Below are 17781 nucleotides of genomic sequence, written 5' to 3'. Positions count from 1 at the left end.
TGCCATCTTGCCAGGACCCCACTCAAGAGATCTGCTCACCAGGCAAGGGACCCCAGCAGAGACAGGAGGTGACGGGGCAGGGGGAGCTGAGGGAGCCAGAGGGATCATGCTGGAGCTGGATCTGAAGCATCCTGGGTGCACCCACAGAAAGACATGCGTTGTGTGTGGCTGCTGCCCAGAAGGCACTGACCTTCATCAGGGCTGGCTGGAGAAGCTAGAACGGCCAGCTGAACAGGCCCATAGCCAAAATAATTAAGTAGAGAGAGAGTGCTCTCCCATCTCCTGTTCTCCTCTCAGCCCACAGCACCAGAGGCATCAGGTCCAAGAAGGAGAGTAGGAAGAAGGCTCCACCCTTCCCCCCACCCCCCCCCCCACCCCCGCCCCGAGCTCTGATGCTGGAGCAAAAGGAGGAAGCAGATGGCACATGCCCATTTCAGGTCTACACATCACAGGTCTGGCTGCTGGCAGGTGGGGGAAAGTGCTGACGCAGACATGGGCTTGGACCCGACTGACTTCCAACGGCCACAGGAATCCCGAAAGCCAGGGGCGCTGAGACGCCAGTAAGGGATCCGCTACAGGGGGGCTGTAATGGGGGGAAATGAAACTGCTGCCAATCTGTAGCCCTATGCAGTCACACTGCTCCATACTCTAGTTACAGACCAGAAGGGCTTCAGATGCTGGAAGACAAAATGAATAAAAACTGCCCCCTACAGTCTTGAATAGTTTTCTCCATGGACAGACTTCAGAATTAAAGGAGAGGGGATAAAACCTTTGGAAATGTGATTCACAGATATTTAATTTCTAAAGGCATCCAGCAGAGTTTTTTTTTTTGTTTTGTTTTGTTTTTTCAGTCTGGTCAATCTCAGACAACTGCAATGCAAATGCAATTACTTACTGCCCAAGACAAGTCTGAGAACTTGGTGGAAAAGTTGATGGTGGGGAAGAAGAATGTACGGGGAAAATTACAGCCTTAACAGAAAGTAAGAGACCCTCAGCACCAGTCAGATTCCTTCACTGGAAATGTCCTCTGCTGAGACTTGCCTTGAGACAGGAGAAGAAAACGACCAATGAGGCGAGTGATGGGACCTCTCAACAGGATGAGGCTGTCATGGAGAATTTTCTAAGGTCATCCTGAGAACACGGGCTGTACCATGCACCCTTCTACCACTTTCCGAGGCTCTTCCCTTGCAGATCACTGATGGGGCTTATAAAAGCGAAGTTAAAAAGGGAACCCTTGAATCCATATAGTCACCTAAGTCTGAATTCTTAAAATACTGTGACAGAGCAGAAAACTGGCCTGGAGTCTCACCTGGTGAGATGTCATAACACTTCAGGGCAGCCTTTTCCCTGGCGGGGCCAGACTCACACTATCAGGTGCACTGTTCTCATGCCTGGGTTTTAGAGTCACGCAGGCTTGATTCTGAGTCCTGCTTTGCCACCTTCTACCCATATGACTCTGAGCGGGTTACTTAATCTCTCTGAACAGAAGGATCTTTGGCAAGCTCTCAGCATAACTAGCATAGAGGAAGTGTCCAGTAAGCATCAGTTACTGTTATTATGGAAAGTGACTCCCCCTATTAGCCTACAAGCCAGGTAGGAAGTCTTTTGTGGTTGAGTTTCGGTTTTCCCTCTAGTTGGGAATCATTTAAGCACATCCATGTTATAAACACAAAATATTATGAAACAGGATGCAAATTACATTCACCTTTAACCTCAAGCACAAAACTTGAGAGGCATTTCCACTTCGCCATAGCCACTGTGGGCACTGCCCCTCCTCCTGGGGGGGGGGGGGGAGGGTGGGGAGACAGCGATGTGGGTCAAGTGCTTGCTCACTTTCCTCAGCCATGATGAGGGAGGTCTGAGAGACGAGTTTGCAGGGCACACATCGAATTCTTAGGATGATCTATTACCATCGCCTCCATTCAAAGACAAAGAACCAGAGGCACTGAGAGGTCAAAATCATGCAGCTTCAAACCCTTTTGGTCCATCCCAGGGCACTTCCCTTCGTGCAACACATTTCCATCTGTATTGTGTGGGGATTCTTGGCCACCCCTGCCAGGGTCTGTCCCAAAATTTGTAAGGTCGAAGGTGGTTCTTTGGTCAAAATGTACCAAACACTTTCCTTTGAATGTCTGAAATGTTAAACCTCAGCTCCCCCCTTCTCTGGAACATTCATTTCTTTCCTGCAAATAAGCAAAACACAGTCTTTTCCTTGAAATTCTGCATGTTCAGCGGGATATTTTTGGGCATCGAGGTGGATTGTAATGCAAATGCCCTTGATTTTCTTGGGACTCTCTTTCTCTTGTGAATTTCAGTGAGTGATAGGCCCCCTTGAAATAAATGCGCTTTTGATAGATGAAAATTCCCTTTTCCCTTGTGAAATATGCTTGGCAGCTCATACTCCCATTTGGTGGAATTTGCTTAATAACGCAGTGTCATGCAGGGCTCAGCTGAGCAGACCTGTGAAATGAGGCAAGGACCCTGGGGCTGGGACCCAGAGAGGGCCCTCGGGAACAGGGTCTAGACCAAGATACAGGGAGCTAGAATCTGGGTCGCCCACGTCAACTAAGAGCCAGGAACTGGGATGACCTAGAGGTGATTGAAGGCGTGCAAAGCACACACTTAGGGTCAAGGTCAGCAAAGTAGGGAGAGGGATACAGGTGAGCAGAACCCAGGAGTGGGACTGACACCAGGGCAGCTTCATTCCGCCCCGTGGGTGGAAGCAGCAACTTCCAACAAGGGCCACGACATTCCGAGCCAGACGCGCGTCTCTGTCAGAGTCCTTGCTGGAGAGCAACCTGAGGCTATCTCCATGGCAACCCTGGGGGGCGTGAGTGGCGTCGCATGGTGGTCTCTGGCTCCCAAAAGAAACCAGTTTAGGATATGTAACAGTGTCAACGCCTTCCAGGATCATGGGCGTCTCAAGGGTCATCACGGTCAAGGGACTTTGGGGGACACTGGCTCAGAGAAGGATGAGATGAGAAGAAAAGGCAGGTCTGTGTTGAGTGGAGACTGCGGGAGGCGGCTTTCAGCACGGGAGAAGGAAGAATTCCCTTCTGGTCAAAGCTATGCAGGTGGTCATGGCGAGAGGAGCTGCCCATCACCAGAGGTGTGCAACCTCCAGCGGGGCTCCTTGTGTGGAGCGGGGTTTGGGCAAGATCACCAGAGAGGTCCTTTCTGCATCAGGTGCCACTGATGGCACCTGAAGGGTGTTGGTCCAGGCCACACCCTTGCGGAACACTCTTCCATAGCCATCCCCCCCACTATGGCACTCAAGGTCACACCCTGGTCCTGCCACCGCCTGCAAGTCTCTCCGTGACCTGGGCCCCGCCTCCTCTTGTCATTCCACCACCCTGCCAGCTCTCCGGGTTCTATCTTGAAGCCCCGGGAATCATCTCAAGTGCTCTGTTCCCTCTGCATCAGGCCATGAGTCCTTTCCCTGTTCCACTCACCTTCCTCTGCCTTTCACCTGGTTAACTCCTACTCACCTTTCAAGTCCCCTCCTCCCGGAAGCCCCCTTCCCTCAGCCCTGAGAATGGATTAGGCGTCTCCTCCAGGCTTCCACAGCTCCTGTCTTTCCCATTTCATAGCACTTCACATGCTGCTCTGTAAGGGACTGAAACAGTGGAGCAACCAGCGGGCAGGGAAATGCCTGCCTGTCCATCTTTGCCTCCCCAGTGCCTGGCACCTGGTCAGTGCTCACTGCAAGCCTACGGCTTGCGAAGTGGCTGAAGGTCTGCAATCACCGTCCCCCCAACCCTTCCGGTCAGACCGTAGGCTGCCTGGTAAAGTGTAGCGATTTGGTTTTCATGACTGACTTTGGAACGCTGGGGCCTGAAGTTTAATTAAAATTTTTTTTAATTTTTAAAAATTAAAAAAAAAATTCCTCCATATCCAACCTATATAGGTAGGAAGATTTTTTAGAAGGTTAATTGAGGCAAAAATAGAGAACATCTGTCTTTTACTCCCAGTGAGAAGACAGCAACCCCTCCACAGAGGCAGAGTTGCTAATGAACAGAGCACTTAGCTTTGAGAGACCAGGATTCTAATGCTGGCTTCTCCATTAACCTGCTGTGTGACCTTGGGCTAACTGCCTACTCTCTCTGGGCATCATTCATTCAAAATATATTTATTGCAGTCCTGCCATGTTCCCAGCACCTGAAAGGAAGAGTTCCCTTCTGGTCAAAGCTATCTATGTAGGCGGTCATGGAGAGAGGAGCTGCCCATCACCAGAGGTGTGCAACATTCATTCAACATTCATTCAACATTGAAAGGTACTAGGTAGAGGGAAGTAATTGAACACATTCACAATCCTTGCCCTCTCAGGATTTACAATCTAGTGGAGAGACAGACAATAGATCAGTAAACGACCAAAAAAATAAATATCTAAATATAAATTGTGATAAGAGCTACAAAGGAACTGAATAATGTAGAGTAACAGAATAATGGAGGCGAGTGTGGAGGAAACCTACTTAGATACTGAAGAAATGATATTTAAGTCTGAAGGATACAAAAAAGCCAATGATGGAATGTTCCAGACAGTTTCAGGGTGATGGCAGGTGCAATGGTCCTGATGCATACATAATTTAAAAAGAGATGGGGCACCTGGGTGGCTGAATCGGTTAAGCGGCCGACTTTGGCTCAGGTCATGATCTCACAGTTTGTGAGTTCAAGTCCCGCGTTGGGCACTGAACTGACAGCTCAGAGCCTGAAGCCTGCTTTGGATTCTGTGTGTGCCTCTCGTTCTTTCTGTCCCTTCCCTGATCTCTCTCTCTGTCTCTCAAAAAAATGAATAAATGCTAAGAAAAAAATTTTTTTTAAAAAGAGAGGAGATTGGAGTGCCTGAGTGGCTCAGTTGATTGGACGTCCGACTTTGGCTCAGGTCATGATCTCACAATCTGTGGGTTTGAGCCCCACATCAGGCTCTGTGCTGACAGCTTGGAGCCTGGAGCCTGGAGCCTGTTTCGGATTCTGTGTCTCCCTCTCTCTCTGCTCCTCCCCTGCTCGTGCTCTTTCTCTGTCTCTCAAAGATAAATAAACATTAAAATTTTTTTTTAATTAAAAGTAATTTTCAAAAAAAGAGTTTTAGGGGCCTACAGAATAATGGGTAAGGGGGAAATCTCCTCATGTGTGAAATGGGTGTGCTGATGTTTGCACTAGCTACCTCTCAGGGCCTTAACAGGTGGCAAGTGGTAGATCAGATTTTTCACAGCTCCAAGCACATAATAGTTGCTCAATAAAAACTAACTGAATGAATAAATGAATGATCTGGTGCTTCCTTTACAAGGATGCGCATATTTGAATTGGCAATTATTGGCCAATTCATCAATAATTTTCAAAGGTTATATTTTGCCTTTGGGATTCTCAAGGATAAGAGCAGCTGCTTGAGTTCAAATTTGTCTATATATTTCTCCTAAAAACCTCACTGAGCAAAAAAAAGAGAGCAGGTGAAATTACTCTTTGCCCATGTCTATGCCATAACAATGAGTCAGAAAATACTGGAAGCCTCAGCTTACTTGTAAGGGGGGAAAATAAACATCTGCATCCAGTAGAGTTGATTCCGAGTCCACGGCAGAGCGTAATTCCAGGCAGAGTCTTCATGGAATAGAGACCTGTGCAAGCAAGGTCCTAGAGCAAGAGAGCCCAGATGACACCAACCAGACCTCATTCCCAGAAACACACGTATTTCTTCATCCTGAGTGAGAAAGCACCACCGAGAATGGGTCTGAGACCTGGCCGATTAAATATTGGTTATGGAAAGTCAAAAAGAGAGACCCACGAAGCATGGTGTTCTAGAAGTAGCAGCCTGGAGACTGTACTGCTTCCAGGAAGAGGAAAGATTCTTGGAAAGGACAGTATACATGGCTTCATGGTAGTGAAAAGAAAGAGAAAGTAACCCCCAATAATACTCAAATAAGACACTATCAAAGAATCAGACTGAGTTAGATGAAAAGACCTGATGTATTAAAGAATCTGCCTTTATCTGTAGCAACAAAGGAAGGAACCTTCGAACCCAGAATCAAACAAGCCACTCAAACTCCTCCACCTTCTCTTTATGCTCACGTGGTAGGAAGGTCCCACCTAAATAAATAACAATAAACATTTCTAAAAACTCACAGAATCCACACTAAGTTTAAGAAGGAATTAGGGGCACCTGGATGGCTCAGTCAGTTGAGTATCTGGCTCTTGATTTTGGTTCAGGTCGTGATCCCAGGGGCGTGGGATCAAGTCACGCATCAGGCCCCGCCAAGCCGAGGTCTGCTCTGAACACAGAGCCTGCTTGCGATTCTCTCTCTCTGGCCCTCTGCCCCTCTCCCACTCACGCACCAGTGCACACGTGTGCATACACACACACTCTCTCTCTCTAAAATAAAAAATAAAAAAAGAAATTAGAAAATGAGAATCAGAACTTTTTAGCCGATAAAAACACACACACACACACACACAATAGATATGTGACAGAGAGGAAAGCTGTAACACAAAACTCCAGCATGAGCTAAATATAATTAAACCAGAAATTTTAGCTATTAAAGCTCAACATTTTTTTTAACAAGTTCAAAACTAGGAAAAGGAATGGTATAAATAACAGGAAGACATAAAATAGAAGCTGGCTAAACTCAGGAAATAAGTGGAAAAAAAAGATAAAATCATATGAGGAATAAGGATTAAAGTATGAGGTACCCAAGGGAAAACAGATACAACCAAGCGGATGGAAATGAAGAGAGTCAAGAAAATAAAACCAAAAGAAAGAGTTTTAAGGATTAGAGAGAAAGTGAGACATATAGAACATAGGCAAAGACCAATATGAATATAATCAGGGGTTATGAACTAGGAAAAGAAAACAATGGACCAGAACTCTCCATTAAAACTATAATTCAAGAAAACTTCCTGAAATAAAATAAGACATAAATTTACATATCAAAAAGCCTCCCTTGGGGGCACGTGGGGGTTCAGTCAGTTAAGGGACCAACTCTTGATTTCCTTGATTTCAGCTCAGGTCATGATCTCACAGTGGTGAGACTGAGCCCTGCATCAGGCTCTGTGCTGGGCGTGGAACCTACTTAAGATTCTCTCCCTCCCTCTCCCTCTGCCCCACCCTCGCTTCCTCTCACATGGCTCTCGCAACCCACGCACGCACGCGCTCGCTCTCAAAATATAAAAATAAATTTAAGAAGAAGAAAAATATTTTTTAAAAAAGCCTCCCTATATGCCTGGGGAAACTGACCCGGAACAGTGAACACCAAGTTCTATCTTAATGAAAATATTAGATGTTCAGAAACCAGAAAATATCTTCTGAGCCTTCAGACACAGAAACCAAGGGGTTAACAATAATCCAGGCACTATATATCTCAATAGGAACATATAAAATTAGCCATCAATAGAGTAATGCATTCAAGAAACTCAAGTATATGGGGGCGCCTGGGTGGCTCAGTTGGTTGAGTGTCTGACTTCAGCTCAGGTCGTGATCTCATGGTTCGTGAGTTTGAACTCTGCGTCAGGCTCTGTGCTGACAGCTCAGAGGCTGGAGCCTGCTTCAAAGTCTGTGTCTCCTTCTCTCTCTGCCCCTCCCCTGCACATGCTCTGTGTCTCTCTCTCTCTCAAAAATAAATAAACATTTAAAAAATTAAATTAAAAAAAAAAAAAGAAACCCAAGTATATAAAACCATGGAAGGAAGGAATTTTCTAACCAGTCATCTGTTCTTCACTATTAAGACTAAGGGAAATAGTTCCACATATGCAAAGATTCACACAATATTGTATTCATGAGTCCTTCCTGAGGAATCTACCAGAGGGAGAACTTTATCCAACCTGGAAATGATTGGAGAAACATTGGTCAAAACACTGATTTTGATCATTGGATTATTCAATGACAGAACTAGGACTAAAACTTAGATTTTCACAAATGTGAAAGTATGCAAACATCATCTACTTTGAGAATGTCGAAATTATATAACTAAAAAGGGGAAAGGAAAGAGAAAAAACCAAGTGGAGTAAGTTCATTATTGCTGCATAGCTAAAAGTTGAGAACAGGGGCACCTGGGTGGCTCAGTCAGTTGAACGTCCCACTTCGGCTCAGGTCATGATCTCATGGTTCGTGGGTTCGAGCCCCGCGTCGGGCTCTGTGCTGACAGCTCAGAGCCTGGAGCCTGTTTCGGATTCTGTGTCTCCCTTCCTCTCTCTCTGCCCCTCCCCCACTTGCACTCTGTCTCTCTCTGTCTCAAAAATAAATAAACATTAAAAAAAAAAGTTGAGAACAAATGAATACCATTTAGAGTTAACATACCAGGGACATCTGGGTGGCTCAGTTAAGTGTCCGACTTCGGCTCAGGTCATGATCTTACAGTCCATGGGTTAGAGCCCCACATCAGGCTCTGTGCTGACAGATCAGAGCCTGGAACCTGCTTCGGATCCTGTGTGTGTGTTTCTCTCTCTGCCCTTCCCCCACTCACACTCTGTCTCTCTCTTTCAAAAATAAACATTAAAAAATTAAAAAAAAAATAAAGTTAACAAACCAAACAGTACAAACACAAGTAAAGAGAGGGGGACTAAGGGCACTAAATAAAGGCAGTAGTATGGACATAACCATCAAGACAAAAACACAATCCTTTCTAAACAACAAAAGAAATACAAACACAAAACAAAACATAAAAGTTTAAGAAAATAGAGTCCATAGCAAAAGATACACAATAAATAAAACATAAAATATGACAGAACTGAATCTAAACTTAAATCCTATCAGTAAATGTAGATAGACTTAATTCATTGTATTAGTCAGTGTTCTCTAGAGAAACAGACTTGATAGGAAAAATGTAGATGTATAGAAAGAGAGTATTACAAGGGATTGGCTCATGTGGTCACGGAGGTTGAGAAGTCCCATGACGATCTGCCATCTGCAGGCTGGAGGCCCAGGAAAGTTGATGGTGTCCCAGTCCACACTCCAAATCCTGAGAACCAAGGGTGCCAATGTTTTAAGTCCAGCCTGAGTCCAGAGGCCCAATAACTGGGGCTTTGATGTCTGAGGGCAGGAGAAGATGGATGTCTCAGTTCAAGCCAAGAGATAATTTATGCTTCATCCACCTTTTTGCTCTACTCGGGCCCTTAACAGATGGGATGGTGCCCACCTGCATTAGTGAGGACGTCTCCTTTACTCAGTCTACTGATCTCAATACGAATCTCTTCTGGAAACAGCCTCACAGACACACCTAGAAATAATGTTTTATCAGCTCTCTGGGCATCCTTTAGCTCAGTCAAGTTGACAAGTAAAATTAATGATCATAAGTATTTCTGTCCTCATCTGTTCAGGTTGCTATAACCTGAATACCAGAGGCTGGGTAGCTTTTAAGTAAAAGAAATTGTTTCTCACAGTTCTGGGAAGTCCAAAATCAAGGTGCCAGCAGACTCAGTGTCTGCTAAGGGCTTCCTGGTTTCTAGATGGCCATCTTCTCATTGTATCCTCACATGGCAGAAAAGGTGAGGGAGCTCTCTGGGGTCTCCTTTATAAAGGCACTGATGCCATTCACACGAGCTCCACCCTCATGGCCTAATCGCCCCCCAAGGGCCCTACCTCTTAACACCATCACATTGGGGATTAAGTTTCAACATGTGAATTTTGAGGGGACACAAGCATTCAGTCTATAGCACTTACCTCTTAGAAGAAAGAGATGTTCAGATTGACTTCCAAAGAAACAGACTTGAAAGTAAGTGATCCAGGAAGGGTAAACATACAGGATTGGGCCAAAGGGTGCCAAACAGAAAGAAAAGTGGTACTTTGTTCTAAAACAACCTAAATAAAATTTGGGCCAAAGAAGTTCAGTGAAACGAAGCAGAACACTTGATAATGTACAGGCTGCGATTCAAAATGAAGATGTAATGGTTGTGAATATCACTGTACAAATAACGCACAGCAATCTACATAAAGCAGGCACTGTAGGAGATGCAAAGTGAAATGTACAGAAACTACTAATGAAAAGAGATTTTAGCACATCACTCTTACTCCAGGAATGAAGTAGACAAAAGGTAAAGATGGACAGAATCCCTAAGCAACATAATCAGTAAAGTAGATCTCATGTATGCCTATCAAAATGTATAACCCAACTGACATAGAGAATGTACTTTTTCTCAAGTTCACATGAAATATTCACAAAAATTCACAATACATTAGGTCACTGTGGAGACTTTAGTAAGTTCCATAAAAATTAGCCCACAGGCTCTACAGATAGACAACTAAACCCATGAGAAATTATGCAGAAAGAACAAATACACAAAATAAGGAATGTTGGGGAAGAAATAACTATTGAAACGAGAATTTCTCAAGCTCTCTTTGCAGAATTGCATGCAAAGACATTTTAAAGTCTAGAAGAAAAAGGCAATTTTCTAGGGAAAATGCCATTTACCAAAATTGACACAAAGGAAGATAGCTTGAGTAGATCAATTTTCACAATAGGAAGAAAGTTATGAAAGAGCTAATTCCATAAAATTTCCAGGCCCGGATGTTGTCAACCATTGCTTTGCAAATCAGATAATCCCGATGCCATTTAAACTGCTCCAAATAACAGAAAAAAGAATGCAAACTTCTGAATTTTTTGCATAAAGTGAAAATAACACTGATACATAAACCTGATGAATATTGTGCAAAAAAGAAATCTACAGGCCAACCTCAACCTTATCGAAGACTACACAAAAATCCTAAATAGAATGTTATCAACAGATGCAACAGCACACTGAAAACAATACATATGACCACATTTTATTACAGTAATGCATGGATGGTTCAATATCAGGAAATAAATACAGTTCAAAATATTAATAATTCTAATAATAAAAATAATCTGATCATCCCCACAGATGTTCTTCTTAGGTAAGGCAAACTTGCTATATCCAAAGATAATGTAAACAGTCTAATAGCAGTAAAAAGACTAGCATTTTTCTGTTTTTCAGGAAAAAGACAACTTGACTTCAAAGTTCATATGGAAACAAGCAAAAGGAAAACACAAAACCTTAGAGCGATGGCAAGGGGAACTAGTTCTCTTGGATGTTAAAACATGTAAGGTCTCTAAAATTGAAATAATATGGCATTGGCACATAATTTGACAGATACATCAAAGGAACAGAATTAGAATACCAGAAATGAAGAGTTGATGCTATTAAAGAAAGAATATTATCCTCAGAGAAATAGGGACATTGAAGATAAATGATATAAGCCAACTGGACAGTCACTTGCAAAAACATAAAATTGGGCTCTCACATCATACCTAGATAAATTCATGGATGGATGGGGAAATGAATGGAAGCACAGATATGTGATCAAGCACATATAGTAAAATATGAGTGGTAGAATCTAGATGCAGTGCAGTGGGTATTCACTGGAAGAATCTTTCCAATTTTCCAGAGGCTTAAAATTTTCACAATATATGTTAGGGGGAAATGGAGGAGGTTTTAAGAAGGCACAGGAGTTGGCTTGAAGGGGTTCCCATTCGCCAAATTAGAACAATCCAAGCATCAAAACCAACAATGAAAGTAACGGATAATAACAGGATGCGTTAATTTAAAAATCCATGAATCCTTAGTGATTATGGAGAGAGGGAGAGAGACTCAGATGCCAACACTAAAAGTGACAGTTACTCCAATTCCTTACTTTGAAACTTGGTGATGAAAAGGAAAGAATTAAGCCCTGCTTGACCACTCAGGAAGATCTATAGTCTATGCCATTTGTGGAAGATAAAAGGGGTAAAGGAAAAAGTTAAATTATACTGGAAGGAAACAATAAGAAAACTTCAGGGTTGCCTAGGTGGCTCATTCCGTTGAGTTGACTGCCTCTTGATTTTGGCTCAGGTCATGATCCCAAGGTCTTGGGATTGAGCTCCTCGTTGGGCTCAGGGCTGAGGATGAAGTCTGCTTAAGATTCTCTCTCTCTGCCTCTCTCCCCCACTCATGCTCGCTCTCTCTCTCTCTCTCTCAAATAATAATAAAAAAAAACAGAAAAGAAAACTTCAAACTGTAGCACATTCTATAAGAGGCCAAGTTTTTCCAAAAATCAATGAAGACCCATGTGTGAGAGATATTTTAGATGAAGAGACAGAAGAGCTATAACAATCAGATGCAATATATGAATTTTGATTGGTTCTTGGTTGAGGGGAAACTATAAAAGATATCTGGGGGACAACTGAGGAATTTCAATGAGGACTTGATACTGGATTACAATATAAAATTAGTGTTAATGTTATTGGGTGCAAAATAGCATTCTGTTATAGATTTCTTATTTTTAGGTATATGAGGCATAAAGAATCATTATGTCTCCTACCTCCTCCAAGTGCTACAGCCAAAAAAAACAAAAACAAAAATAAAAACAGTGACAGAGTTTATACAGATCTGGATGGATAAACAGATAGGTAGATAATACATGGATGGTTGGATAGATACAGCTAGGTTGATAGATAAAGCATCAAGAGACAGATGTTAACAACTATTGGATCGAAGGCATGAATACACAGGTGTTTATTACACTGCACAAGTGTGCAGTTGGATGCATAAATATTGTCTAAAACTTGGATTTCATGGTTACTGAAGTCCTATATATGCCATGCCCACTGCTCAGCACTCTTACATATACATTTGCACTTAATCCTCATAACTGCCCCATTAGGCAGGCATCCCTCTCTATTTTACAAATAAATAAGCAGAACTGCCAATTCTTGACTAGTGTCACAAAGTGTAACTCACACCCAGATCGTTCTGACGTCAAGTCTGATGTTTGTTAAGCCGCAGTCTTATCTACAAAGGAACCAGGCAGAATCTGTAAGGCAGAAACTTAAATACAACTCAAGAGAATCACGTACAAAATGTTGAACTGAAATCATTCCAAGTCTTCCAAGTATTCCCAGTAGAGGGCACAGAGTGAGCAGAGGGAAGAAGACTGGAAATGGAGTATGATCTGGAACAGAGGTTGGTTTTGGCCTTGGGAGGTGTGTTGGAAGAGAGAAGCTGAGCTGGAAGGGATATTTGGGCCAAGTCATGGCAGGTCTTAAATGCCATGCTGAAAATCATGGGCTTTCTTTGGTTGGCAATTGGAAGCCACGGAAGGTTTGTACACAGGCAAAGGACACGGGCAAATAGTGATGTGTTCACTGCTCTCTTCCTCCCCAGCGGGAGACCATACTAAAACAAACACAAACAACACCTAAGAAGGAATTGGAACAAATTTTTGATGTTTTATTTATGAACTGAGCACTGGTCAAGTGAAAAAAAAAAAAAAACACCTTAACAAGATTAAAAATTGATGTACAAAGAACCACTCAGTGGCTTGTAATAGCCCTTCGTAGAGAGGGAAAAATGAAAAGCTATTTCATAAAAGATTGAAACTCCAGAGTACTCAAGGTTTAAGTGCAGGCAGAAAGCTCTCGTGGCACCATGGCTCTTAAATAAATGGAGTGTTTCTAGGATGGGAAGGCTTCATGGGGAGTAGACATTTTCTGTGCTGGTTGGGGCCCTCTGGACGTTGTCCCAGGACTTGGGGAGCTACCAAGCCTGGGAAGGACCTTCCACTCTCTCACCACACCACTGGGCCAGAGGCCAAGGTTGGGGAAATACCAGAACCAGAGTCTTTCAGACTTGGAAAAGCTAAAACGGTCCCAGCGTCCTCCATCTATCTGGTTCTTGAATCCACCCTCATCATCCCCATCAAGGGATTACCTGCATTTTCTCCTCAAACAAACAAGCAAACAAACAAAGCATTTATTTCTGACCCCAAAACTAACACACGTTCACTGGTAATTTGGAAAATATGAAAATGTACAAAGAAGAAAATAAAAGTCACTTACCATTCTACCATTCAGAGACAGATAGCTAGATACTTTTAACAAAATGTTATGCTATTTGAAAATGCCATTTTGTGATGTGCTTTCTTCACCTAATAATATATTATAAAATTTCACTCATGTAAATAAATAATCTATGATATCACTTAATATCACAAATTTAGGAATCCCTTTTTGTTGGCCATTTGTTTCCAAATTCTTAAAAAAAAAAAAATTACAGATGTCCTTTGAACAATGCAGGGATTAGAGGCACCTATTCACCATACAGTTGAAAATCCAAGTATAATTTGTGATTCCCCCGAGATGTAACTACTGATAGCCTACTGTTGACCAGAAGCCTTACCGATATCAGTAGTCAATTAAAACATATTTTGTCTGTTCTAATAATATCTGTATTCTTATAATAAAGTAAGCTAGATAAAAGGAAATATTATTAATAAAACTATAAGGAAGAGAAAATACCTTCACACTACTGTACTGTGTTTAGCCAACAAAATTCGCATATAAGTGGACCCACATGGTTCAAACCCATGTTGTTGAAAGGCCAAACTGTATACATAATGCTATGACACCCTTAAACACAAATCTTTTTGTGCATTCTGGTTAATCCATAGAAAAATAACTTTTTAGAATGGAAAAGCCCATGTTTTTCCTTCTCTGTGAGTCACGGTGTTCTGTAACTCCCCATCTATTAAATCAATAGCCTTGTGGCTTCAAGGCAGAGGCCTAGGTACCACCCACAGTCTAGACCAAGGATATCATTGCCCAACTTCAAATCAAACTAGAGTTCTGAGGCAAGATAATAGCCTTGAAAGATAGGCTTTGTTGAGAAAGATTAAAGTCTTCACATTCTAAATATTTCTTTATTATCAAGAACAGAGTCTAGAGGTGTCAGACTATTGAGTTCCCATCAGAGAGAGAGGGGAAGGTGAGGAAAGAAGCGGAGAGAGAATTATATGGACAAGAGACTCAAGTGTCCTGGCTCCTCCTCCAAAAGAAATCCCCAGGATCGGGGCAGGGAAGGACTAGGTGGTAGAAAGGTCCCATATATATTACAGGTTGAGGGCTGAAACAAAGTGCACTTAGGCCTGTTTTACCTTTTGTTACTTTGGGGGGCAACAGCTTTATAGGGCACCTCTCCACCAGCATGAACAGCCTCAAGGAATTCTGGTGTGCTATAATTAGGCAAAGAGAGAGAGAGAGAGAGCCCAGTTCCCTGGGTGTATCCCATAGGGGATTCAAAAGTTCCTATGCCCTTGCAGGGAACACAGCTGAGGATACCAGGGTGTAAGCTCACCACCAGTGCCCATAGTGAGGGCCAAAAGCACCCTAAGCAAGGGAGCTACAGGATGAACTATAGAATCTGGAGACTAGATGCAAGACTAGATGCAAGAATCTGGAGACAAGATACTGGGCCAAGATGCAAGGGATGTAGTGCCAGCTAGAGCCATTGAAATGGAGACCTGGTTAACAGGAGAAAGTGGCAGAACTTCCTGGGAACAGCCATGCAGCATTTCCAGGACACTGTCCTCTGTATTGGAGTGCCTTGTCCTTCTTGTTCTTGAAGTCACTGTCCTTAGCTCTTTTCTTTTTGAGATTTAAATGACACATGACATTGTGTACACTTAAGGTATACACATATTGATTCAATACATTTATATCGCAACATGATGGCCACTGTAGTGTTAGCTAATGCCTCTATGGTGAATCACATAATTATCGTTATTTTTTAGTTCTTAGCTGTTAAAGTGCCCTGTTGGATGTAACTCGTGGTCTGAACTCTCCACACTGAAATGTGTTCACCACATACCAGTGAGGACTTGGATGCCTTCCTTGCCACTAGACAACACTGTGGGAAAGAAGGGAGAGAAGCAGCCTTTTCTTGAGCCGTGATGAGAAACCATTGCCCCCAGGGAAACTTACTTCATCTTTGCTTATAACAAAATGCTCCATGCGGAGCATGGAGTCTGCTGAAGATTCTCTCTCTCCTTCTCCCTCTGTTCCTCCCCTACTTGCATGCACTCTCATTCTCTCTCTCTCTCTTTCAGGAAGGAAGGAAGGAAGGAAGGAAGGAAGGAAGGAAGGAAGGAAGGAGGGAGGGAGGGAGGGAGGGAGGGAAGGAAGGAGGGAGGGAGGGAGGGAAGGAAGGAAGGAAGGAAGGAAGGAAGGAAGGAAGGAAGGAAGGAGGGAAGGAGGGAGGGAGGGAGGGAAGGAAGGAAGGAAGGAAGGAAGGAAGGAAGGAAGGAAGGAAGAAGAAAGGGAGGGAGGAAGGAAGGAAGGAGGAAGGAAGGAAGGAAGGAAAGAAAAACAAAAAAACCCCACAAAATGTTCTTGCTTAATGTTAATGGAATTTCCATCATTGGTCTAGCCTTGTGTTCTAGATAAAGTTTCACAAATAGGGTTTCTCTTATATGTCAGCTCCATTCAATTGGTGGAGAGAATTTGAGGCACTGTGTTGAAAAGGATTCTGAGGTTTGGTCTGGCTTAATAGGAAAATATTCATGATCAGCTAGTGATGTTTGCCCCAGACTTGACAGTGGTGTGGTGGCACTAGGGCCAGTTACCTGCAGTCCATGCTCTAAAGCCCACATAACATATAAATGACGTAGCTTTTACATGCTGTTCCTGCAGTTATGGAAGCCCAGGCTTACTGTCATCCTGCCTTCTGCTGACCAGGTTAAACATCCTTGGATTTTCCCTGCTCCCTTCAGTGATACGGTTTCTAGACTCCTTGTTACCACTGGACGGTTTATTTTTGCCCTCCTGTAAAATGGGACACGCAGAAACAAACATATTCAAGCCTCAATCCAGAGGCTCTTCACACACTCATTGAGCATCTGTGAGTATCAGTCACGTTCCAGATTCTCTCATCGGCGCAGTGTGAACAAAGACCACTGCCTGACCGGTTTCTGTGTGCTGTGACTGGGGAGGGTTGCAGGAGATTGCTACCTGTCCTACATTGGTCACGAGCAGTCTGTGCAAACATCTGGAGTCACCATCTGCTGAACCCCCTGGGGTCTCTGCATGCCTCCTACTGCGGAGCCCCATCATCCTGACGCTGGACCTCTATCCTGGGGTTAAGACTCAGGACAGGGCATCCCTTTCGTCTCTGTTAATTCTATCAGACTCGGTTTGACTCGACTCTCCTGTCTGTTGGGGTTTCTCTGACTCAACATTGGCAACTCACCACGTGTGTTCTCAGCCAGTCCTCATGGAAATAAAGGGGCTTGACGTGGCTCCGGTTTCTACCAAGATGGAAAAGCAAAGCCAGCCCTACCGCCAGACTGGGCCTCACTGCAGCACGTATGCTTCGTCATCCCTGGCCAGTCGTCTCACACACTGGGTTCCTCCATCAGTGTCCAGCAAAGTTGGGAACCCACAAGCATGTGATACATTCCACATTCATCAAAGAGCTGTTGCTCATCGGTTGTGTGCCAGGCATATGTGTGAGTGTACGACGATCCTAGCCTTGTGGAGCTTACATTCCGGTGGGGGTGGGGGTGGGGGGAGACAGCCAAGAAACTTAGTAAAGTATATAGCGTGTTGGGAGGCGACAAGGACGTGGAGAAAGAAAATGTAGTTGGAAATTGGCATACCGATGAATGGACTGCAGCGTTCAATATGGCGGTCAGGTGGGCATTATTGAGAAGGTGACATTGGACGTTGGAGCAAAGACGTGAAAAGATGTGAGGGGGTGAATCCTGCAGATACATGAAGTGAGAGGCAGAGGAAACAGCAAGGTCAGTGTGGCTGAAGCGAAGCGAGTCACAGAGGAGGCTGATAGATAAGGTCCGGAAGGCAATGGGGGCAGATCATGCAGGGTGCGTGGTCCATGTGAGGATCTGGTTTCTTCCTGGGGTGAGACGGGCAGCCATTGTGGGAGTGATGTGATCTGCCATATGTGTTTAAGAGGCAAGGGTGGAAGAGGAGACTAAGTCAGGGAAACGGGAAATGGAGCCCAGAGACA

At 43.7% G+C, this 17781-nt stretch overlaps 1 long non-coding RNA gene across 1 annotated transcript in view; it reads right to left on the bottom strand.

Annotated features, from left to right (window-relative positions):
• The window catches only part of LOC122233245, a 50810-nt gene that overhangs the window by 12728 nt on the left and 20301 nt on the right, over window positions 1-17781 (bottom strand). Inside the window, exon 3 of the long non-coding RNA XR_006210771.1 lies at window positions 5517-5695. This is a non-coding gene — a long non-coding RNA (uncharacterized LOC122233245). The remainder of the gene's footprint in view (window positions 1-5516; window positions 5696-17781) is intronic.

The sequence above is a fragment of the Panthera tigris genome, chromosome D4 (assembly GCF_018350195.1).
Source record: "Panthera tigris isolate Pti1 chromosome D4, P.tigris_Pti1_mat1.1, whole genome shotgun sequence".
NCBI lineage: Eukaryota > Metazoa > Chordata > Mammalia > Carnivora > Felidae > Panthera > Panthera tigris.
The sequence above is the reverse complement of the archived record's forward strand: the minus strand, read 5'-3'. Positions and strand labels throughout refer to the sequence as shown.